At 43.6% G+C, this 26,049-nt stretch overlaps 1 protein-coding gene across 5 annotated transcripts in view; it reads left to right on the forward strand.

The window, feature by feature from the left end:
• The window catches only part of OSBPL5 (oxysterol binding protein like 5), a 173,621-nt gene that overhangs the window by 79,535 nt on the left and 68,037 nt on the right, over positions 1 to 26,049 (forward strand). The window contains exon 1 of one of the 5 annotated variants that reach the window (XM_030950551.1): positions 16,742 to 17,149. The exons of the other annotated variants lie outside the window; for them this stretch is intronic. The gene's annotated coding sequence lies outside the window, so the exon portion shown is untranslated. Of the gene's footprint in view, positions 1 to 16,741; positions 17,150 to 26,049 lie in introns of those variants that run through there. 5 annotated transcript variants of the gene reach the window in all.

The raw sequence follows: 26,049 nt of genomic DNA on the forward strand, positions 1-26,049 counted from the left end.
AGCTCTGCCAGCTGCTCCTCACAGGACTTGTGCCCCAGACCCTTCCTCATCTCTGCTGCCCTTCTCTGGACACGCTGCAGCATCTCAATGTTCTGCTTGTCCTGAGGGACCCAGGACGGGACACAGCACTCCAGGTGTGGTCTCAGCAGCACTGAGAAAAGGGGGACAATCCCTGCCTGGTCCTGCTGGCCACACTATGGCTGATCCAGGCCAGGATGCCCTTGGCCTTCTTGGCCACCTGGGCACTGCTGGCTCATGTCCAGCTGCTGTCAGCAGCACCCCCATGTCCTTTCCCAGTGGGCAGCTCTCCAGCCCCTCTGCCCCAGCCTGTAGCACTGTCTGGGGTTGTGACCCAAGGGCAGGACCCAGCACTGAGCCTTGTTGAACGTCCTACACTTGCCTCACTGAGGGAGCCCTTGATCTTCTCATCCAGATCATCAGTAAAGTACTAAACAGGACTGGCCTCAGTACTGAGCCCTGCAGAGCACCACTTTGGACTGGCTGCCAGCTGGATCTCACTCAATTCACCAACAATCTTTGGGCCCAGACACCCAGCCAGTTTTTTTACACAGTGAAGAGTTCACCTGTGCAAGCCATGAGCAGCCATTTTCTCCAGGAAAATGCCAAAGTCCAAACACAGCTGTGCTTATTTCAGCCCTCACACACGCAAATGCCCCTGGATGTGCTGTTGTGTGCATGTGAGAGCTGTTAGACACACTCATTGGTTCACACTGTGCAATCAGATGCATGTGGGAAGCTTACAGTCATAGGCCCCTCTTTTGCAAACATTTGCACAACTGAATAATTTCACTGGTGTAAAGAGGCCTGTTAGACAGGAAAGCACTAGAGGCTTTTTATTTTTTTAACTTGGGGTAGTTTTGGTTTGAAAGACAGACTGAGGGGAGTCCCTCCTATGTCTTGGACACAGTCTGAATAAATATTTTGCTGTTATTTAATATTATTCTGGCAAGAGTGAAGTGAAAAAGGAGAGTTTAATACATGCGGAGACCTGTATATATAAATAATGTGTTAGATTCAGATCTAGGTGTAGATGGAACTAGGAGGTATGATCATAAAAATGAAATTACTCACCAGTGTAAAACCAGGAATGATGAAAATATTTGGAGATTAATCCAGATTTAATCAAATATTGCTTTATGCTCTCTTGAAATCCTGTATCCTTGCTAGAACCCCCCTAAGGTGCAAACTGTCATACATCATTTCATAGCAAGACAGATGATGGGTTTCTGTAGGGGTTCTGCCCTTGCTTATCTCCATCTCTTTACTTGTATGTTGTTATATTATGGTTCATTATACCATAAAAGATCAAAGGTGGGTTTTTTCCTAAATCATTTTATCTGTCCCCAAGGCTGCTGCTAGCCCATTTAAGGTTTTGTTTGTTTCCCTCTCACTGGGCGACTGCAAATTGAGAACTTCTTCTAAGTGATCCCTTTGAAAAATGCTGATGTGGTTCATGCCCCTTCCCATGCTCCAGCTCTGAAGAGCTTGCTGCTGCTTGTGGAATGACCCTGCAGGCACCAATGACCCTATAGGCACTGTGCCAGTGAGAGTCCATTCTATACATTGAGATGGAAGTTAGAGTTTAAGATGGTATATCAGGCATCTGTGAGACTGATCAGATTGCAGTGCTGTGCCTTTAGGCTGATTATCTATTAATTAAAAAAAGCATTATACCCATGAAGAGACAGCACTCTGGACTCAGTCCCCCATTTATTTGCAGGTAGATTCCCATACTCAAAGCAGGGACATAGGCTTTTCCACTGCCTTGCCTTGCCACTGTACTTTGTCCTTGAACTGGAGGCATCACAGGAAGAGGTGGAAGGGGAGATTGTGAGTCAGGCACTAGGAACCAGCTGTGTTCCACTGAAATACTGGGGAGTTTGCTCAGAGTGAAAAGTATCAGGCCCTAGACTGTGATCTCGGAGACTTTGTTCTGGTTGCATCTTCCCCTGTATCTCACTCCATTGTCAGTTCTCAGTGTTCCAAGACATGGCTTGCAGCTGGAGAGGCTCTGTGTTGGACCATATGTCCCTGCTCCAACCTGTGTGTGTTTCTGAGCTGGTTGTGCCTTGTGAGGATCTGCTGCCATGGGAGCTGGGTTCAGCTGCCGTGTGTGTGCGTCTCAGGGGAGGGTTTCAGTAGCGAATTTTTCCAAGGCAAGGTCTCTGGCTAGCATGCAATTTACATTGTATCCCCATTCATTCATAGAAAACACTGATTATCTCTGGTTGAAATGTTCTTCAAACCAGCCCCGAGGCAGTTGACTGAAATGCTGAATTTCAACACAAATAGTCTAAATTCAATTGAGTATAAGTCCTCTACTGGGAAGTGTTGAGTAAGTTTAATTACAAGCCACCACAGTGATGATAATAAGTCTGTCTACCAGCGCCTATGGTACTCTCATTCTTGGTGTAAATGAATTAGATCAAACATTAGGGAAACCCATGTACTGTAAAGATGAAGGATTGTTGGAAGAGGCTGCAGAGGAAAAGCTGTGGAGTTTTCCTCACTGTAAGTTATTGAGAGCATAGTGGAGAAATACCTGCTAGTGCCTGACCTGAACGCACTCAGACTTAGTTCAGGTAGAGGCATGGGGAAGAAATGCAGTACAGGGCTGTTTGAGATCTCTTTCAGCCTGGGGTGGAAGGATAACACATTCAGGAGTTAACCATTTCACATAGTTTTGGTATGTGTGTCTCTCTTCTCCATGCTGAATGCGGCCTTAAGTGGTTATTTGCTCTCTCTTGCAGCCCCTTATCAAAAAGATGCTATAGCTGTAGTTAATTATGCTGCAAGAATGTGTCAAGAGTCAGTGCGGTGCCATTTCATAAATGCTACCGTGTTGCCTGCTGCTCCAAATTCTGCTCCAAGTGATGAATTGCAATTCTTGAAAACCTCAAAGTTGGAATTCTCCCCTTTCATCCCAATATTGTAATTTGTACTTGAGGCTTCCACATGCAGCTGCAGCCAAACTTGGGGAGGAGAGTAATGCAGCCTTGGCCCAGGTGCATCCCTATAAGGTACTTCAGTGGTAGAAAAAAGTTAAAAGGGTAATTTGAATAGTTGTTTAGGGACCAAAATTGTGACTGCTTACTTCCTGAAAAAGGATGTATGTGAGTCCAGTGGAAAGGAGCTTCAGTGGGTGTTTTGACTTGCTGCTTGGAGCTGTCTGACTTGAATGTCTGCCCTAAGAGCATAGGAATACCAGGCTTCTGCTGAGAGAGGCTGCTGCTTTGAGTCACTCTTGGCAGGAGCCTCTCCCCTTCAACTGAAAACAGAGACTAATTTCCTGATTTAGGAGACACAATTTGTTATGAGAAGTTGGGCAATGTAAATACCAGCAACAAGGATCCTCCTGAAAGAGGAGAGCTCTGCTGGAATACCTGCCTGCTGGATGTACAGTTCCCTGGAATCTGCTTGTGGCAAGCAGAAAGCTGCTGTAGAGACTCTGGAGTTGAATTTGCTGTTACCTATTATCAAAAATAGACTCCTGTGTTCTGGTGTATAACTTACTATCTGTATTTTGTATAGCTGTTACTATCAGTTTCTGTTTATTAGTACTGCTTATCTTTCCAAGGTCCTTCTAGCAGATGTCTGCTTGGAAAGCCTGGGTGTCATTTTGGTTGATATTGTGGTCTCTCTGCAGGCCTGAACAATCGTCTTTTTTACTCCCCAGCTCCCCTGCTGCTGGAGCTGAATGTCAGAGATTTACAGAGCAGAGAGCCAGAGAAGAAAAGAGGGGCAGGATTTGGGCTGCTGCTTGTTTTCCATCAGTTGTAATCCTATTCCTCCAGGTATAAGGTGCATCCTGATTCTCTCTATTCCACCTGCAAATAGTTTCCACTCTTTTTCCAGTTTAAGGGTTTTTCTCTTTCCTGGGTGAGATCAGAAACCCAATGTGTTCATGCATTGCCCAACAGGAAGAGTGAAAGTCTGCACCCTACATGTTTGTGCAGTTAAACATGGACTAGAAAACAGAAATGCAGATGGTTTGGGGTTTGATTTTTATCTTCCAATCCCATGTTATATCCACAAGACCACTAGATTTTTGTGACAAGGTGCTTCATGGTCGTGGGAGTATTCAGCGTCCGTGTTGACTGGTGGAGAGCTGACCTGTCCCAAGTGTCATTACACTTTAAACTGTTATGGAGCAAAGATTAAATGCTCAGAATGGACACGTGAGAGAAGCAGAAGTGAAAGAGATTTTTTTCCTTGTATTAGAAAGTTAAAGCAAAATGTTTGGTTTCATTTTTCTACTCCATGCAGTTTCTGGAAGCATCAGTGCTATCATGCTGGTGAGAAATCTGGGGCATGTTGCAGGAGTTCATTTAATTCAAATCCTTACTTTTCTATTGCATAGTAATTGGTTCATAATAGATATATTTAAGACAATATGTGCAAAAATGTTGCTTTTCTGCAAAGTGAGGGTGTTCCACACCTCAGTGTCCTCCAAAAGCTTTTGTGGGCTTGTTCTTCTCTCAGACATTTTAGGGAACTGTGTTGGGGAATGGGTTAAGTGGCTGCTTAGGGCAGGACCCAGGCTGTTGTTTCATGTGAGGACATGAGAAGTATCAGCTCCATGCCTAGTGCCCATCTCAGATGTTTGAAACTGACTTGGTATGTTCGCCGCAAACACGACAGTCTGACATTGTTCGACCTGCTTGTGTGTATTTGTGTCATTTAAATTCCTATTCCTTGCTTACCTAAAGACACTGAATCCATGTTGTACCCAAGGCAGAAATCCACCTTTTCCTTTTCTTTGGTTTAACATTATTTCTAAAGATAGGACACACCTAATACATGAGTCAGTTCTGTACATGCCATTAGTCTCATACATGCCAGAGTAGAAGGCCACCTCTTTGTGGTAACCAGGAAGGAACAGATGTTTTTATCACCTTTGGTCACTGTGAGTAGTGCCTTACTCATGCTAACCACCCATGGGGATCAGTCAGGCTATTTGTGCAGTGCAGTGTCATTCACTGTGTGGGAGATTATCAGAGCCTGGTCCCTATTATAAAAAACAACCAGTTTTCTCTTGCACTAGAATGTTTCTAATGGGATCACCTCATTTAATTCTTGCATTAGAATGTTTCCAATGGGATCTCCTCATTTTCTCAGGGAAAATTTCTAAAAATTATTCCCTGCTGAAATTAATTGTGATTTCAGTGGAGCACTTGCGGCAATTTAGGAACAGTTCTACTCTAAACTCATGTGCATGGTCTCAGGGTGCCCTGGGAAAGGAAACTGGGTAGATTTGACAGTGCAGTGTGATTCCACCTTCTACCAAGGCAGGATCTAAACCCTGCTGCTTTGTGAAGACATTGGTATATTCATCGTGAGATGTTTTTCTGCTTCTGTTAAAATGCTGTACCTACCTTGCATTTGGTAAAGAGATAAATGCTACCTGCCCATCTGTCTCTCTTTGGAAAAAACTCCATTTATAATTACTGTTTTATTTGCTTTGATGGAGATGCCTGGGCTTGTTAAGTCCTGCAGTGTTTGACTGAGCTGAGTGGTCTGATTAAGGAAAGTTGCTGTGAAATTTTCTTCTGCTTTGGTAAAAGTCCGTTTGGTACACAGAGTTGGTGAGATGCCAAAGAGACGTGTTTTTCTGAGGCCTAAGCTCTGCTTTTTGTGGATGTCATGTAAGGACTGTGAGATGAGTTCAAGGAAGAAGAGAGGAGCCCTATTCTCATGGTGGAAATCCTTGGAAAGAATTTAAGACCAGGACAGATGAAGGAAGTGGTATTCTTCAACTGAGTGTTCCAAGTGAGGGGTGGTGGAATTGAGTGGATGTTGAATGAGTGCTAGGGACTGAATGTGTCTAACCATGTACATGTGCATTTAGTCTTGAGGTTGCCTTTGATGTAGAATTGTTAATTATATTTTTTCAAATTACAATTAAAAAAAAAATAACAGCTGAGGGATTTTTTCCCCCCGTGTGGGTGTTGTTTCCTCAGTCCTGGCTGCTCTGGGTGGCATTGTTCATTGCCAAGGTTTAAGTGTAGTTTAAGGTTAATAGTTAGGGCTAGGGGTTAGGATTAAGGGTTGGTTAGGCTTAGTCAGGGTTAGGTTTAGAGTTAAGGTTCACAAGCTTAATTATGCCTCTCCATACACTGTAAGGTCATCTGCACTATTATCTTGCTGATTAAATTGCAGTGATCTGTTTTGTTTATAAAAAAAAAAAAAAAAGTGATATGTAATAGTTGAGAGGCAGTAATTGGAATTTTCCAGTGCTTTTTCAGCAGGGAACTATAGCACTAAGCTTTCTCAGTCTTGAACTTTCTCTTTTGTTAAAGGTAATATATCTAAATAGATATTTCTTTTTCCCTGTGAATGTTTTTTTAAATAGAAATTTTCCACTCATTGTCCATTAATATAATTTGGCACAAAGATAGACTAATTGCATGGGCGGGCACAGTGATAGGGATATAAATCTCCTCCAGTGACAGTGTCTTGAAATAGCAATCAGTAAAGATATCATCACTGCAGTGTTACATTGCAGATAGATTTTGCTGCCTTTTTGTGAGGGTGAGTGTTGTATTGAACCCATACATGTGTGGGTATGTACATGTGTGTACTGTGTGTGCAGCTGCGGATATTTGATGCTGTTGGATCCTTCTGTCCCTGAACCATTTGGGTGTGAGGGATGGTACCATGTAGACGTCTAAGCAAAAAACAATCTCTGCCTTCTTTTTTATCCGAATTCACACTGTAACACTCTGTGCTGTCGGTGTCAGCTGTTACCCACAGTGCTCAGGAGGGAGATGTGACCCTCCTAGGTCATGTTTAGCTATCCCAGGCCCATCTAACATCCCTGGAAATCCTGGGGTTGACCAGCTTTGAACTCAGTATTTGAAGCCAGATTTCAAGGGATTAAATGTACACTTGGCTTGTTTGGTTTATTTTTTTCACCAGCAGGCTCTCAGTTACCCACCTTCTTGCCTGTCCCCACAGGGAAGCACTTTGGTTGTCTCTCCTAAACTGAATAATGGCGGTCTGTCACCTCAGTCTTGCTGGAAATGCTGTAAAATGCCAGAACAGAAGTAGCAGGCTTGAGGTCTTGTATTCTGCTTGTTGTGGTCACCTGCTGTTCAGTGCAGGCAGCTGCAGAGAAAGGACATTTGTGTTGCCATTCCTCTACTGCCGTGTTCCAGGTATGGGATCACAGCTAAAGTCTGTTTTTATCTGTTTTTCCATTACTGGTGTATTTACTCTGTTTAATACAAGCAAAAATATTCCAGAAGCCAACCTGCCTCTGACATGTTAATCTTGGTTCCCTTGTGCTGATCTCTTCTTGCCCATGCTGCCACTGAACCACTAGTGGGACAAGTCTGGAGACTCAGCATCAGGGAATCTCTGACTCACTGATGACGCAGCTGCAGAAATGGATTTTCTTGGCAGAAGAGACTAAAACAGGCGTGGTTTCAGAGAAAAAAAAATCCTTTGGCAGCCACTTTACGTTGCCATTTTCAAAATGGCATGTTCTGTCAGAAACGCTGCTTCCAACCCTTCTTGCTTGCTTTGGATTTAGAAACACACTCTTTGATGGGGAAAGCAGACTTGGGGCCAGAAGTCCTTCCTTTGGGTGTCCACCCCTTCAAGGCAAAGGCTATTTTCTAGATCACAGCACTCAAGTCTGACTGTTTTTATCAGAGTTAGCTGCTGCCTGTCCTCCTGTGCCTCCAGCACGTACAGCACCTCCTGGGTGGAGTGCAGGCACTGGCTGTTCTGCTGGGTTGCGAGTCGTTCTCTCCTTGCTGTGCAGCTGCTGTGCAGCACAGTTTAAACCAGAAGCCAATGCAACACATGATACCCAGCTATCTGTGGCATGAAATGGTGTGTTACCACTTCAAAGGCAGCCCAGAGCCTCGTGGCTGTCCTCTCAAACAGACCCTGCTCTCTGCTAAACATAAAAGGACATTGTGTAAATAGCCTCACTTGCATCAAAGTCAGGTCACCAGCTGTGGATCTGGCTCCACGTGTCTGGTGTGTTCTTTACCAGCAGAGATAATGGTATTTAAAGGACTTTTACTGAGGTTTTTGACTCTTTGGTATTTTTTACTGCATCTGGCTCCATTACTGGTTTTCTTACCATTCCCCTAACATCTTTTTCTTTTTGGGAGCTGTTGTAAAAGCAGAATCTCGTACAGCTGAAAGCATTAAAGCCAAAGGGTTCATGAAGAGGGAGCAGAACAGTCTGATTCTGACTCTGGTTGCTCATAGCTGGATTCAAAGGAAGCTGACACATCAGTCACCTCATATCCAGTCCCATGGTTCTACCTTAATTTTAAGCTAGAGTACACAATGTTTGGCTGTGTAAAAGGCCATAATGAAAACAAGAGTGTTGGAAGAAATAAGGTAATTTACTTTTTATGGGTGTTCCTTCCTTCCTGGTTTATGTAGCTCCAGACAATAAGTAGTTGCAGTTAATGTAAATTAAGCCTAATGAGCAGTTTAATGTAAGTGCCCCATACATTCAACTTACCAGCACAGACTGCAGAAAAAAATGACTACTGAACAAGTTACTGGCATAGTCTGAAGTATGTGTGTCTTGCTGTATAAAGTAGTATCAAAGTCATGTTAGGAGGCATCAAAATTTCTTCAGATTGCCTAATTCTCTGACACAAAAGCACAAGCTTTTGAACATCTTGAAATGTGGGTTTCTGAAGGTTTGGATAAATTTGCCTTTTGCTGGAATTTTTAAAAGAATAACTCTTACCAAGAAAAACCTTTTTTGTACCACTTCATCCTCAGTGGCTGTGTTTCTTATCAGAGGTTGTCTGCCATGTGCTAATATAAAGAAGTACTTGGGACAAAACACCTTGGCACCAAGCACTAAGTGGGGGTATGAAAATGTGTGACTCTGAAAATGGACCAGAGCTGTGGTTGCAGTTACAATTTTTGCAGATGAGTGATTTGATTTGGAAAAAATTCCTTCCAAATGTGGGGTGACATGTTGGTTCATGGAAGCAAGCTGCCACTGCTGAGAAGTCAAGTTCATGGTTTAAGAAACAACACTTTTTCATTTTCCCTTTTTAATTGCAGATGTCAGTCACAGTTCATGTTCTGCATGTTGGGCCACGAGGAAGAACAACTTCGTCATCATCCCTTATGCTGGCTTTTTCTCACTGTATGCATGAAACTAAGGGGTGATTTTTTTCCTACCAGTTTTAGTAACTAAAGTCACAACAAACAATTCAGGATTGCACATAATCACGACGGCTCAGTCTGTTTAGAAAGTTTACTTTGCCATGTAGCAGCCAGCACATGTTTTTTTCCATATGGAGTTTTTCAGTCTCTTGTGCTCTGTAGCTGCTGGAAGCTGAGGACACTTGGGTGGGTGAGGAGCACCCTTGTCCTGCCTTCACTGTGTACTGGGACATGTGGGCTCCAAGACTGGTCCCAGCAGCCTGTGTCCTGATTTTCAACAGACAGAGCCCACAGTTTGCCTGGTGCACTGACCCGTTTGCCTGTGGTTGCTGAACTCACTCAGCCTTTTTCCTCCAGTTCTCGACTGAGCAGCTCTTGAGGCTGCCAGTCCTCCGTGTCTCTGTCCTGGCAGCAGCAAGACAAACTCTCCTGTTCTTCTCCTCTGCACATTTACAGTCTGCCTTCAAGAAAAGGATTTCCCTCTGCAGCTTTTGTTTATTAAACTGAGAAAAAGAACAACACCCCAAACCCAAAGCCCTGACATTTATTGGCAGCATGGCAGTGATTCAGGCAAGCACAAATCCTGTCACCACCTTGCTGTGCCATTTGGGAATATCATTACAATAGTGCTCATTTCACACAGCAGTATTTCCTCAGTGTCCTGGCCCTGGAAAACCTCCTGTTACTGGATACTCACCAAGTTGTTAATGGAAAGTTTGGAAGCAGATGTGGTAAAATTTATAAACACATATTAACTATCTTCTTGCTTCTTCCTGAATCACAGGACCTAATCATAGATTTGGAGAAAGGTTTACATTTTCTCTTAACTAGGGCTCAAAGCCAGACCTACCCATAATTATTTCTCATAGCTGTGTTCCCAGAAACAGGCACAGAGAATGTAACAAAAGTATTCCCAAGATTAGCCTGTTTGCCAGAAACATCCTGAGTAGAGTAATCTGCCTTGAGGGATGGATGCTGAGCATACTCTTGCTGTTGGTGGCTCCCCCTTCCTGCCATTTGAGGCTTCTTTATTAGTTTCTAACAGCTTTTATTTTCTGATGCTTTTCTGCCTGGCTTTTCTTACACATCTCTTTGATACCTGGGATCCTGGGTTCTTTGAACTGCAAGGCAAACTGGCTGTAATTCATTCAAGTGTCTCTGTGTAAATGTCCAAAATGGTACCTCTTTAATCTGATCCTGTAATGCCTTGCATTTTTTCATTCTTCTACCTTGTTACTACAGTATTTTACTGGCCAGGTACAGTGGAGCTCCTGTGAAGGCAGAAAGATACAGCTCTTCTCAAATTCAGCCCTGTAGCAATACAGCATCACATTCATTGATGGTGGTGGTAGTAGCAGGGAAGATCTGTGTTGGTTAGTAGATGTTAATGCTCTAAATTGACCATGTTCTGAATTTGTGTTCTTACAGAGGACTGCCAGCACAGAAAAGCCTGCAGACCAGGCTATGGGATCAGTGCTGAATCTATTATTCTTCAGGAATTAAAGTGCTGTGATTTAGCAAAGTTACTTTCTTTTGCATGAGCAATGAGCTGGGTTGCTGTCAGTGGCAGCACTGCTGGGGAAAAGCAGTATCCTGTCAAAGCTGTACTTTGCATAAAGCAGCAGGAATGCCTCAGTATGATCAGTAACTCTCTTCCTATGGCGCTGTTAGTTTGCAGACAGGAAAGACTGATTTGGGCACAAGATGCTTTTTAGTAGGTAGGACTGACAGAACTTTATTTGTTTCCAATGGCCTCTGTTTTATACTTAAATGTTGCCTTGATATATATGAATGTCAAATAAAAACTGTAGCAGTCATTTTAAATATAGCAGAAGCTTGAGATGAGTGGAATTAAGGAAAAGGCAGGAAATTGTTTTAACTCCTGTGTTGGTAAAGTCACTGGTACAACCTATAGAATTGGTTAAACCACGGAAATAAAGCATGTCTTTTCTGAAAAACTGATATTAGTATCTACACCTTTTTCTTTTTATATATATATATAATTTTTTTTAATATGGCAATTTAGGGAGCTGGTAAAGACTTGGCCCTGTTCACAGAGCATCTTGGAAGTAGTATAAGAAAACAGATTAATTAATTCTATTTGCTTAAAAAATAGATTTAGTTTGTAAATAGCATGAGAAGGTATAACAAGAAGGATTGTAGGATTGTTCGAGAACAGTCTTACAGCAATTTAGAACCAAAAAGTTTTTCTTTATCAAAATTCTGGATATAAAATGGTTTAATATGCTGGTTACTAGAAATGAAGGGCTTGTCTGTGTCATTCCAAAATGTGCAGTTGTGGAAATGAGCGGTTAATGGGGACTCTGGAAGTGGTGAGAAATCATGGCCAGGCGTGCATCAGAAAGCAATTCTTCCTCCATCTCCTCATTTTGCTTGATGGAAAAACAGCACTGTAAGCCTGGTATGTTTCTTTTTTGTCACTCTGCAATCACAAAAAATGCAAAGCACAAATCTCTTTCACGTCAATGGTATTTCAAGAGGATTCCAGGTCTAAAAGGAGAAAGAAAAAACAAGTTGTTTCTTATTTATTTGCTTTGTTTTGTTGTTTTCTTTTGAAGCTAGAAATGAACTGTGAAGATTGTACAATCAGGGAGGAGCCTGGGAACTCAGCTGTGCTAAGCCCTCCTTACCAGAGCCACTGAAGTCCTCATCTCCACACTGGGATGGCCAAAGGCTTCTGGGGCTGGAGGGCTGTGCAGGGTTGTAGGGAGTCTTCCTCAGCAATGCCTGTGTCCTGCTGCCTGGCCAGAAGGGGGTTAAGGGCTGCCTGCCTGCTCCATGATTCAGAGAGATTCCAAGGGAGAAAGTGTGCCTTTTCTTGCAGGAAATAGAACAAACAAAGGGAGATGCCTTTGCTACTTCAGCTGTAGGAAGAAGCTGCATCTTGTGTTACTTGGGCATTGTCTTTGACTGAGTAAGAAATGCCCAGAGGAAAAGTGTAGACTTTGAGGCAGGGGCATGCTGAGATTTCCCTAGACAGGTTAACAAACTTTTCCAAAGTCATTGTGTCTTTGGAAGCATCATTGCTACTGGACCTGTGTGGGAGTTGAACCTACTTGCATAATCCATGTGTCAGCTCAGTTGGTTTCTAGTTGTTAATTGATCAGGTCATTGATTTGTTGCAAGCATCAGAATTTGGAAGTATTTTAAGTGGGACTGTCTGTTCTAAGGTCTGGTTTTGCATTGTTAATTTAGTAATACAAAGCTATATGTGCTGCTTGGCCTTTCTCTAACAGCATTTAATAGAGGTCTTTCTGAATGTTGTCCTCTTTTTTGAAGATCAAAGTGTTTTGCCTGCTTTTTAAGAAAGCAGCCAGTTCAGCCAAACTTAGAGAAAAAACCACCTGGTCATATAAGCTTGGGGACCCTGACACACTTTTCCATTTACAGGAAGGACACAGTTACTTGACAGAAATGGAGCATAAACAAAGAAAGAAACAGCAAGAACGTGATTACCAGGCACATGGAAAATTACTTTCAAGCAAGTCTCTTTGAGATCAAGAAGTGTTAAGAGAGATCCTGTCCACACTGACCCCAGGCAGGCCACCACTGACCCAAGCCCAGCTGAGGGTGTGAGTTGGCAAGAGAGCAAACACATAGCAATTTGCAGAAATTAGTTTTGTTATGGCATTCATCCTGAACTAGTGTAAGAGGTAGGACATCTTGGAAGCAGTTATAATAGCTTCCTTCTGGGAAGAAATTTGATGATTTGCCATTGTTTTTCTGTGGCTGGGATGGATGGTAGAGGTAGAGATCTGCCATTGTTCACAAATGATGCTGTGAGAGTTCCCTGCTCTGGATTGTCATGCCTTGCCTGGAGCCAGTGAGTCTCAAGGCTGCCAAGGGCAGATCACAGTGTAAAACTGCTGGTGAGTGTTATAAGTTAAGGAGCCACCAGGTTGCTGTGATATTTAGTGATTCATCGCAGAGCAGCGGTTGCTACCTCTGCATGTACCCATTCCAAAATTCTCCGCTCTTTAAGAGGCAATAAAAAGTGGTGAACCAACAGAAACACAGGGCTGCAGAGACCATAAAATCTTTTTCCTGGACAAAACTGTTCCTAGCACCTCCTTGTCTCATGTGCCCTGAAAAATCCCTTCTGTTTTCACAGCTAGGGTGTCCTTCTCAGACAGAAGCCCTGCATCTTTCCCCTCATCTCAGTGGGGATCTCAGGCCCTTTGCAGTGCTAGTTCCTTGTGAACCCTTCTCTTTAAATTCATCCCAGTTTTTATTTTTGGCTCGTAATACCCAGCCACAAAGGGCTCCTTTAAAAACTGTCTGAAAGCGAGAGAAACACTTTTGCCTGAAGATTCCCTGAGACTCTGGGACATGCAGTAAAAAAATTTTACTTTCCATTCTTTCTGTTAATTACTTGCAGAATTTACTGCAGGATTCCTCTGCCTTCTTAAGTGAGGCTGGGTATTTCTGGGGTTCTGTGCACCCTCCCCTACTGGTAACCCCAGTTTCTGTGGGTGCCCTGATTATCCCTTGTGGGAGAGGGTGTGTGGACCCCTGGCCTTGGCATCACTCCTTGCCTGACACCCCACTGGGATTTATCATTTCCTCCAAGGTGGCAGCTTTAGAATCCTGGCAGTGTTTGTGCTGGCTGACACATGAGCATTGCCTCCCACGAGGATTTCAATAGTTTCCTCCTGCAGTGTCTCTGATAGTTGAAATATCTGATCCAATAAAAGATCATGTCTCAGCAGGTGCTGCGGTTTCAGCAAACAAAGGTCTGTCAAGTGTGGAAGGTGGTGTTTATGTGGTGTTTATGCATACATTTAATCCTTGTTTGCTCAGTCCTTTTAGTGTGTAAAATACCTCTAAAATGCTGGCTTCTCATTGTTGCTATTACCACTGCATCTTCATTTACTTGTGAGAAATTAGTGCAACAAGTGGGAGTTTTTCTGAAATTCTTTAGGCACACCATTCCAGATGTCTTGGAGGAATCTGGTCTGACAAAAGTGTGCCCCAAGACCCCAGTGCGTGCAGCAAGAGAAGTTGGAAACCATGTTTCAGTTAGAATTGTTATAATGAAAACATGTTGGAATGAGTTGCACAACTGGAACGCTGCAGTGGAGGGCTACAAACTTTACAGAAGAGATGGACTGGGAAGGAGCAGGAGTGTTGCACTCTCTGTTAAGGAATGGATGGATTATGAAGGGCTGTTTTTGAGAAAACAGCTACAAACAGGTTGAGCTTGTGCATAAAAGTCAAGGACCATACCAACAAAGGACACCTCATGGGTGGGATCTACTAGAGGTGTCTGGCTAGAGGGAACCTGTTGCTGGGGCCTCTTGGTTCAGCTACAGGAAGCGTGGTGCTCACAAGCTCTCATCCTGATGAGGGATTTCAGCCATTCAGATATATGCTGGGAAAGCAATGCAGCTGGCTGTAGGCAATCCAGGAGGTTCCTGGAGTGCATCAAGGATAAATTTCAGATCTAAGTGTTACACAAACCAGTGAGGGAAGATGGATTAGTGGACCTGGTGCAATCACCAATGCAGATGAACAGGGGTTCATAGTTACAGGGGTTAAGATTTGAGGCAGCCTGGGCTGTAGTGAGCATGCCCTGGCTGGGTTTGTGATCTCAAGAAACATGGGTGTGGCAAAGAGCAAAGTCAGGACCCTGAACTTTAAAACAGTAAACTTCCAGCTGTTTAAAGAATTATTAGATGAGATTCCCTGGGAAACTCACTGCCCTGAGTTTATCCCAAATCCTGTCCTTAGCTGACCAGAGCTGGCAACTCTTTAAGGCCACTTTTCTTAGAGCACACGACCTCTCCCTCCCAATGTGTAAGAAATTGAGTAAGGCAGGCCAGAAACCAGCATGGCTGAGCAGGGACCTTCTTCTCAAGCTGATGGGCAAGAAGAAAATGTACAGCTAGTGGAACCAGGGTCAGATGGCTGGGGGAGGTACAGGGATAATGTTGGGATGGGATCAGGAAAGGTAAGGCACAGATAAAATGGAACCTGGCAAGGGATGTGAAGAATAACTAGGAGGGATTCTGCAAGTACAGTGGTCAGAAAAGAAAAGCCAAAGAGAGTGTACCATTCCCCTACCCCCTCCAGTAAAGGAGAAGGGAGAGCTGGTGTCAAGGGAGGGGATCCTGCCCCTCTTCTCTCATGAGACCCCACCTGGAGTGCTGCACCCAGCTCTGGGGCCCTCAACACAAGAAATTAGGTGGATCTGTTGGAATGAGTCCAAAGGAGAGCCATAAACATGGTCAGAGGCATTGACCACCTCTCCTGTGAGGACAGGCTCAAAGAGCTGGAGTTGTTTAGCCTGGAGAAGAGAAGGCTCCAGGGAGACTTCATTGTGGCCTTCCAGTACTTAAATGGGGTTATAAAAAAGAGGGAGAACAACTTTTTACATGGGCAGATAGTGATGGGACAAGTGAGAATGGTTTTAAACTGAAAGAGAGCAGATTATGATCAGACATTAGAAAGAAATTCTTTGCTGGGAGGATGATAAAGCACTGGAACGGGTTGCCCAGAGAAGCTGTGGATGCTCCATCCCTGGAAGTGTTCATGGCCAGGCTGGATAGGGCTCTAGGCAGCCTGATCTAGAGGAAGGTGTATCTGTGGGTTCAGCAGAAGATAATCTTTTAGGTCCCTTCCAACCCAAGCCATTGCATGATTCTGATTCTATGAAGTCAGTGTAAAACTGTACAAAAAGATACTGACTGATAGACTGCAGTGGCTGACAGCAGCAGATAAAGATATTTTTGCAAAACTCTTTCTTCATGATAAGGGCCGGGGTAGAGCACATCCTGGAGAGAACAACAGCAACACAGATAGCCTTGGGGGCGAGCTTTGGCTGAGGTGTGTGTTCTGTGTTTGTCTCTTAATTTAGCAGTATTGGGAAAACCCACGAAGGAAAAAATGTGGATATTTTCCAGATGCAGAGTGATTCAGGGCTGTAATTACAAATGCTCGCCTACTGAAATATTTGTACAATTGCCATGGGATACTGTAACTAGCAACATCCACTGGATTGTTTTTAAATCTAAAGCAGTAATACTGTGCTAGTGTACCTGAAATCTGCACCAGTGCTTGGCAAACCTGCTTCTGCATGGCAGGTTTAGGTTCTGTACAGATTAAGAAATTATGCTTTTACTGCTCAGCTGCATCAACTGAGAAATCTTTGTCAAACTCGTTTGTATCTGAGTCTTGTGCAGAGTGCACAGAGTGAGTCCACAGTTGCAAGGATTTACTTTATTCCTTTCAGTTTCATTTCAGAAAAGAGTGAATTGGGGAGGGTTGTTTGTTTCGGTTTGGGGTATTATTTTTGCTTTTGATTGCACAGGGATTCTGTGGGCTAAGAAGCCACTAAAAAGGAACAGAATGAGAGATTGTGCACGACAGGAATAGAGTCTGTCACAGAGTTGCGGATTGTTTATTGCTGCTGTGCTTTGATAAGTGACAACAACTGGCTGTGATTCTCCCGGTCCTGCCCGGCTGCTTTGATCAGCAGCGAAACTGTTAACAGTGCTGACAATTAATTATTGTCGATGGGCATTGCAGCTTGAACTTCCCCTGCCGAACAGTGGCAGATCACACCCGCTCTGGGCTATTGTTTCAGGCTTTCTTTGGACATATCGCTGGGCTGAATCACGTTGTGCTTCTTCCCGGGATTTTCCTCCACAGTCGCCGTGGTTAGAGAGTCGCCCTGGTTTTGGGAGCGAGCGCCGGGAGCGCAGGCAGGGTGCTGGCAGCGTGTGGGAGGTGTGTTTGAGAGCCATGTGCCCCTGGAGCAGAGGCTCTGCGTGCCGGTGTCTTCTCTGGCTCCTGTGCTGATCTGCAGCCTGGAGCTGTGCAGCATCCAGGAGGGGTCAGAAAGCCCTCTGAGCATGTAGCAGGCGGTGAGGAACTGGGGAAGGCATGGTGGCTCTGAATGGAGGTGTCGTGTGGGAGAGAAGAGTGATTGCCCTCTGAGGCTTCGAGCGCTGCGGTGAGTGTCCTTTTCCCCTTCCCCAAGATTGATCCCAACCTTCCTACTTTCCTACCACTGTCTAAAATCCTCCCTTTGTGTAGGCTCTTTCTTTATGCCTTTCAGCCTCTCCTTTTTTTACCTGATCTCCTCTTCTCCTCTCATCTCTTATTCCCCTCCTTTCAGTCTCCTCTTCTTTGTTTCCATCCCATGCCTCAGAGGCTGGACAGTCTTAAGCAATTGCAGTGTGTTCTTTTGAACATTTATAGCCTTATGCTTTGGGAACCTTTGACTGGCAGGAATTGTATCTGATGGATTTGAAAGTATCTGAACACCCTATTTGCATTTCTGCCTGTCTGCTCAAAACCACACAGACACTCAGCTCCCTTGATGCTTGAATTCTGATAGCAGCAGCTGTGGCAGTGGCATCCTGTGATTTGCTTCATCAGTTGACATTTCAAGAAATTTGGACTGATATAACAAGGTTGGCCATCTTACTGCCCTCTGCTGCTAAACAGCTTGGGTACCTTCTCACCTGCATAAAGGGTAGGTATAACTGGCTTGATTAGTGAGAGCCCACATCAAACTGTGCCCACTCTGTAAGTTTTTGTTCCTGTTATTATTACTATCCAGTGGTCTGTATTGATTTGTGGTCTGTTTTATTCAGCTAAACCCATGACCAGCCCAATCCTTCTCTGTGTCTAGATTGCTTGTAGAATTAGGAGTTTTAGCAGTGTTTTCAAGATCAGGAGCAAATCCTCTCAAAATTAGGTCTTGCCTATGTAAACAACTTGCACTACTTTTTAACTGCTGTTCTGTAATATTGATACAACCCTTCCCTAGTGTGAATTCAGCTATACCAGTATGAACATGCTTATACCAGTGTGGCTTGTTCCCCTGTGAGAAAGAAGAACCAGCTCTTCCAGTATAAAGCACTTTTTTTTGGCTCTGATTACATCCACACTTTTGTTGTATCATCAGAAATATAGCAGCAAATAATACTTGTAATTTAACAAGGATGAACTGGTACAAAATCATGTATAGAACAAGTCTTGGTCTGCAGACTGCCTCAATAACTCTTTGACAAGCAGGCGTTGAATATGTTGTGTATTTATAAGCTTGTCTTTGTGACCAGAGGTACAGTGGAAAGACTTGGTGTTACTGTCATTATGTATTCACAGTTAAGAAACTAAGAACTGCCCAGTGTGTTGGCTATAAAGTCACAACTGTGAGTCATGTGAGTCATGGTTGTTGTCTATTTATAAATAAAGTACCTAAGATTTTATTCACTTTCAGACTGACTACTGACCATTGCTTTTATGTTCAGCCAATTGGCAATGTAGTGGAAGAGATGTAAATTCCAGTCATGCTTGCTTAGAAGTGCCTTTGAGCTGTCAGGGAAATAGAGAGATATTTTAGCAATGTCACAAAAATGGTTCCTGAAAACCCACTTGCACCAGGGAAATGGGAGTGCCTTGTGGGTGTCAAATACTTATCTGTGGTCATCTACATCAGTCATCAGTAGGGCAGGGCAGTCTAGAGACCAACAGTATTTAGTGAAACTTTGAAAAATTCCAATCAGACACTATAATCCTAAACATCATGGTTTATCAGTGGGGTTAATCTAGATGATCAGTATGTGTCTTGTAGCGAGGAATGTGTAGGGAAGACTTTTGGTGTTTGCAGACAAAGGAGAAATACATTTGGTATAGAAATCACTTTCTATCCAGAGCTTTTTGGGAAGGCAGTGCCACCAGCAGAAGTGGGTTTTTTGGGCAAGAACTGTCTTAATTGTACATGACTGATGACAGCTGTCTGGAAACATGGGACCTAACTAAAGCCTTTAGGTTCTCTTCTACCGGAGAAAATAAGCAGGGGAGGCTCCTTTTCTCCTGCAAGGTAAGAGATTATTTTAAGATATTTTAAGTTATTTCAAGGTGATAGTGATGTAAAGGAATTGATGGAGGGGGGAGAAGCTGGTACTATTAGGGGACTGCAGAGGTTTGTTAGAAGGAACATGCTTTGTTGTGCTGCTTGTTGGCACAGTTATCTTGACAGGTTGTTGAGGGAAGTAAATTTTCACAGAACCTAATAGTTTCCTCCTATGAGTTAGTGTCACCTCTGTCTCATTTAATTCCCACCTTTGCTTGCTGTGAGTGCCATTTCCATGCTGCGTTTCTCAACTTCATTACCTCCAGACTGAGCACTGCTTTGGGAGCAGCTTTCCAAACTGCAAGGGGCTTGTTCTGCAGAGCAAGGTGCAAATCTCCTTTGCTGTTTATTCCCTCAGCTCACTGACTCCCCATGACTGCAGTGATGGTGGCAGAGGTGACTCCCACCTGGGCTGGGTTCTCTGCCTGCAGGCTGGGGCTGCAGCTGGGGCTGCTGGGGTGGCACAGGCAGGCAGCAGGTGGTAAAATTGCTGTATGGTCATCAGGAGCAAGCAGCTGACCTTGAGCAAATCTGCAGCTGGGTTGTAACCCAGCCGAGTGTCCAGCTTGCCCTGGTCTTCGCTGCCTCTTTCTAGGAGGAAGGTGATCTGTGGGAGTCCTTCTGCTGGGTTACATTACTTCTTTCCCTGAGCTGACTCATGGGTTGTGTCTGTTCTGTTTACATCGGGTGGGAACTGCAAGCTGTCAACAGCTGATCTTTCACCTTAAAGAGTCCAGCAACATTGGCAGTCCTGGACGGAGAGGCAGAGACATCAGACAGGTCCTTGCCTGCATCTCTTGGCAGCATGGTTTGCAGTCAGGACAGTTTATGTGAGATTGACAGACAGAGGCAGTCTCAGCTTGGCCCCACTCCCAAATGAGTCTGCAGAATCGACTGCTGAGCAGTTTTGGAAAGGTCCCTTTTATTAATCTGCTCACCTCCACTCTTAACCAGATAGGAAATTGTTCATTATAAAAGGCCCAGTTGTCCTTACAGCGGTCTCATCGCTGCTGTCTGAGGAGTGAAGCTGTTAATATCTGTGTTTACACATTTCTCTAAAGATGGAGAGATGAGTGCAGTGGAAGATTAGTTTTGCTGCGAAAGGCACTGAATGAGCTGACCTGATCAAGAAGAAGACATTAAAATGTTACGCTCTTTAGTTTTCTCTGCTTCAGTCAGACATTAGCTGCTGTGGTCTGATGCTGTTTAGCAAATACATTAGGGTCCAAGTGCTGCTTGAGATGATAGAAACCCAATATGCTTTTTGAGGCAGAGGCAATTATTTGTTATGAGTTTGTACAGCTCCTAACACTGTGGTTTGCTGTGCCTCCTGATTGCTAATGGCTGAGCAATAGTGTTTGTTACTGGCAGTTGGTAATAGCAGCCTGTGTTTGTGCCCTGTAGGGGAATTTGGTACATGTGCACAGCCATGGGATGTTAAAGATTTTGTACCTTTTAGAGGCACCACAAAGTCTGCACAGACCATCTAGCCTTCTGCCATTTTAAGTGCTTCCTTACTTCATTTAAGAGATATTTGTTTATTCTTTCCCCTGTTGCCCTCCCAAACTTTTCAAATCTTTCCCATCTGGGCTCTTTTGTTTATAAATTCTTCTGTGTTTGGAGCTTGTAGGCAGCAACCACTTCGAAGCCTGCTTTTCTAATACAAACCAAATAGTTGCCAGGAAGCATCATGGGCTCTTGCTCTCCTCTGTGCTCTCTCTACAGCATTGCAGGTCTCTGAGATTGCCTCTGTTCTACCAGTTGGATGCTCAGCCATGTACTACCCACTGTCAGTCAGCATCTCCCTGCTAAGGAGGCCACAAAACTTCCCTGATTTATACAGCCTGAGGATCTGACAGAGCACAGATATTTTCATTCATTTTGGTTTGTCTGGATTGAGAAATCAGTGTGGCAGCTCCCTCCTGTTGTATGAGACCCACATAGCTGAAGCCTATCCCTTTTTTCCTGGTATGGAAAAGAAGAGCTGGTCAGACCTGAGAGGGCCTGAAGTCTGGCCTCATAAAAACTGTCTGTCACCTTTTAGCCATTCTCTTTGTCACTTCCTTTCCATAGCAGAGATAATGGAAGTGTTTCCTGCTAACTCCTGTCTCTGTGATAAATTGCTGTGTCCTTTATTGGAAAGCATTGTATAGCTGCTCTTAGCACTGTGATAAAGAAAACGCTGTGAACTGGCTGCATTGTGTTTGGCTTCCTTTCAGACAAGGCCAGTCTGGACACTGAGGACCTGATCTTCCTTTTGGGTCAGACCTCAGTTCACGTTTGTGTGGGAGGCAGGGATTTATGTTTGCTTAAAGCCACATTTGTGCTTTTGGCATGGAGCCATTGAAGGTCAGTGTGATCCATAAATCTATAGAAGTGGGGTCTGCAGGTGCCCCTTGTTCTCCATATCCTCCTTTGAGCTCTCCTCCCTCCCCTGTGGCATGGACATCCTTGTCTTGGTGTTGTGTTGTGTGGTGAGGGCTTCCCTTACCCTCCCCAGCTGGGAGCTCTCCAGGCAGAGCTGATTTTGACCTCCCTTGTATTTCCAGTTGCCAGCTTTGTAGCCAAGCTATACTATTGTTTCAGTTCAGATTTTTTTACCTAGATCTTTCCATTCAGTGACAAAAAAGCTGGTGTCAGTATAGGTTGGCTTTAAAGTGATGAGAAAAGTCCTATTCCTGAATTCCACAGCTTTCAGATTTGTTGTCTTGTATCAAGAGTTGTATTGTTAGGTTTGCTGCCCACCAGCCTAGGAGTCCTGATTCTCCAGGGCTTTAGCTTATGGCTGATAACTCAGTTTCAGTCTTGCTTATGTCCAGCATGCTGCACCTGGTAGTGGGACAATTGTATGAGTAGCAGAGTAGTCACTGGCAAAAATACTGGGATAGTTTTAGTTGAACAGGTAGAAGGAGATGGGCAAAGGCAAATACGCAGTTAAATATGTATGACATGGGTGTGCTCATCCACCTGAGTACCTAAAACTCCCTCTGGCTGAATTGAAGGAAGGCCACAATGCAAAGAGTTCATCCTGTCTGCTTGTTTTCACTGTGTGAGGTAAACTGGGAGAGAAGGAGAGACTGGGGTAGGCACAGAAGGGTTTTCATCCGGAGAGCTGAGGCTGAGAGTGGATTTCATCGTGCATGCTCAATCAGCCTTCGCACGGTTTGAGTCCTTTGGGCTCATTTAACACAGCATAAATCCCACCCTGCACACTCTTTGTGAGTTGTCTAGTTCCCCTCCTCCTGCAGAGATTTTTAATTAAAAATCTTGGACCAAAATAACTGCAGTACTGACTTTTAACTATTGTTGAAGGAAGAGGTGGATGTTCTCGTTTCTGAGAAATAGTGAGGTTTTTGCAAAGATACTCAGTATTTTAATTTCCTGAAGAATTTCAGGTACAGTGGCTATATCAGAGGAAGTATAGGTGGATTCTAAATTTAAAGCACTGTACAACAGATCTTGGTAGATTACAATGCCCAAAAGTCTGAGAGGCTGAACAGGGGCATATAAGGATCTCTTCAAAAATAGATGCACTTCCTTAAAATTTATTTGGTCATGTTTATTCAGCCCTCCTTATGAAGGCCCCTGAGATTTACAGATCCTGTCTGAATCTGATAGGAGAAACAAGAAAATAGAGGAGTGGAAAATTCAGCGTGATTAGAGCCCCACAGGATGTGGTCATTTCCCCATCATTTACCTGTTCTGCAGAAGTAGGCAAGCCAGGTCAGCTATAATTTAGTAGGCTTGGGGTTAGAGCCATTGGGTGGAAATATAATTTGTGCTCATACAAGATTTCAAGGTAGAAATACACTTCTAATCTAAAATTCTTTGGGACAGTGGATGGTCATGGCATAATCTGGAGCTGAATCTTTGTGGTATTGACCAGCACTTGTTTTCTGCCTTGTAAAATGGTCAGTAAACATCCTTTCCTGCCATTACCCTTGCCTTACTGCTGGGAGGCCAAGTCTGGGAATGACTCAACAGACTTGAGGTAGAAATTGATTCTGGTTTACTTTATTACAAGGGAGCAATATTTCACAAACAGGGGAATAATGTCAGAAGGACCCTCTCAAGCATGAAAACAGGTCTTCAAATTAACTTGGTATTTCCTAGCAGTTGTGTGGTGGGAATGTAGCCCCAAGGCACAATCTTTTCTAGACTTAATTGTATAAAGGCAGAGGTGGATATCATAGAAAGCCATCAGTGAGGCTTGCAGTCATCTGGGTTTTTAAAAATGTCATTAAAAGTAGGATCCTTCCATTAAAAGGGAATATGTTCTCATTATGTGATTTAGCAGGATGAGGCAGTAATGATGCTCTTTAATATGTTCTTTTCAAAGAAAAATATCAAGGCAAGAACTGACCTTGAAGATGTGGCCTGCTTGCAAATGATGTAACTGTGCCCCTGGCCAAACCAAAGTGGTTTTGTCATGGCTTTAAATTTCCAATAGCTTTAGCTAAAGCAAACAAGTTATTTACTGTCTTATTTGTGTTTCTGTGTACCATATCTCACTGCCCTGAGCTGATCCCAAATCCTGTCAGCCCCTGCAGGAGTGGGGATGGCAGGGTCCCATGTGGGACCGAGCTCCCTCTTCCCAAAGCCTGTTGTGGTGAATCCATCAGGGTGGCCTGAGGTCTCCTACCCCTGAGGTAGCTCTAGAAAAAAAGGGTTATTAGAAAGCTGTTCTCTTAGAACAGCTACAGTTTAAAAGCATTGTGTAGGAGGTTGTTGGAGGGTATCACTAACAGCACACATGAAAACTTCAGGGCATGGCAGGACGTGGGACAGCCATTCCTCAAGCAACATGTACTGTGTGAGTTATGGATAATTACTGGAAAGCTCAATGTGTCCGAGGTGGATATGGTTCACCATTATGTAATTCATTAATACTGTTCATGGGACTCAGAGACTTGCTCCCTGAAATGCCTGAGCTCGGAGATGTGTTCACAGCAGGCCTCAAATGAAAACTGTCACTGGTAGATGAGCTGTCAGGATCAATAACAACAGCAGAAAGGAAGCAGAGCACTTCAAATCTGCTTTTGAGTTATATGACCAGTCTCTTCATCTTTAGGCCTAATATTATTTATATTGAAATTAATAAGTGAGTGCCTATTTCCTTAACTACTACATAGCTTTCAACACTGTTTTTTAGTGCCTAACTTATACCATGTCTCTGTGCCTGAGCCTTGTGCCCATGGAAATCTTGCCTTTTGACTTGGACATTGTGGTTTGGCAGTGCCAAAACCACTGTGTGCTGCCCAGGAGATGTGCCCACACTTCCAGCACAAGCAGCAGGGATTCAAGGGTCATCTGTACTGCAAGTGAGGTGTGGTGGTGCCTTATATCTGCTTACCTGAACAAGCAGCAGGCACCAGCATAGATCTCAGAATGAATTGGCAATATGCTTGTTTGATTTCTCAGATATCATTTCTAGCCTGCCTTGCATGCCTTCCTTGTAGCCCACACTGTTAGCCCTACTCCAGCTGTCGAGCTCAAGGGTAGTTTGTGTGTGTGTGCCCAGGTTGTGCTTATACCTTGATTTTGTGTTAACTGTATCTCTAAGAGCCTCCTGAGTTCACTGCTGAAAAGCAGGTGGGAATGCTTTGTGTCACCTCTGTGAAACTTTCAATTAAAGATGTATGGAAGTGTTTCGAGATGAACAGAAATTTAGAGGCAGAGATCTGGTTTCCTGAGTTTGTGCCAAATTGGATCCTTACTGGAATTTCTTGGCTAGCTTGTTATGAAAACTGCATCAGGAGATGAGTTGTGATCTGTGATTGCACATTTCTTCCTATATGCTGCACATGTGCTTAGTTGTACATTCTGTTTTGGTGAGGAGTCTTTGCTAATCTGAGTTTTTACTTTCTTTTCCTGCTTAGAAGAATGCTGATGAGAGATATCAGTAACAAATAATGGTAAGCTTTAAATAAAAGTTCAGTAAGATGGATAAGGTGCTTGGTATATACTTAACAGGTGTGATTCATCTCTTCAGTTGAAAATATTAGAACATGGGATTAAAGGGCTGAAAAGGATTCCAAGCAAGCACCTCACCTTCCTGCATAGATTGGTACTTCAAGGGAATGCCTTTGCATGAGCTATATTGAATTGAGATGCATTCAGGAGCTGGGGGCTAAAGGAGATTATGCAAACTATGATTTACTGAAAATAAAGTGAGGGACTGAGATAAAGAGATCTGCAGGAAAGGTTCTCACTCCTGTTTTTCACTGAGTGCTGGAGATTTTTTCAAGTTTCTGGTAGTGTGGATTAGACCTTCAATTCTGCATGCACCTGCCATTACCAAGGAAATAATTAATGTTGATGTACTAGTTGTAATTACAGCAAGTGAGGTATGATCTATGCAGTTAACAAGGGGAAAGACCAGTGAAATGCAATGTCAGGAGAAGCTCCTCAGTGCTAGTGGGAAATTTAATATACTTTGTTAAATTAATAGCCTTTGCATAACAATCAATTTACAGTTTAAAGGGCAGAGGAGGTAGATGTAAAAATCATTAAGCATTCATTTCAGCAGCCCATTCAATATTCTTAGCTAGAAGAAATAGCCAGTGCAATATTTACGGAGTCAGTTGCAGCTGTTCTGAGAAAGAAGCAAACCATAGAAGGATTGTGTAGGTAGTGCTTATTGCAGTGCCCTTTTCTAAGCCATGAGGTTGCAGTGATCCCTTTCCCCAACACAACGTGGCTTTGGTGATGGACTGGTGTTTGCTCATAGATGTTTATCCAAACCAGAGATGATTCTGAAGTTTTCCTACATGCCAAATAAAAATGTTCTGCCCTATGTGACCCTACCTTGAAGTTCCCAAGTCCTGTGTTAAATAGGAATCCCCAGAGGAACGACCTGGGATGGTTTCTTTTCTGTGTAGGCATTTAGGGCCTGGTTTTGCCTGCAGTTGTTCTGTTTGTAGCCTTTGTACATAATGCTTACCGTAGAGAGAGATTAGTTGTAAGAAGATTATGCCTCTGAGTGCTGC

The sequence above is a fragment of the Camarhynchus parvulus genome, chromosome 5, assembly GCF_901933205.1.
Source record: "Camarhynchus parvulus chromosome 5, STF_HiC, whole genome shotgun sequence".
Lineage (NCBI taxonomy): Eukaryota > Metazoa > Chordata > Aves > Passeriformes > Thraupidae > Camarhynchus > Camarhynchus parvulus.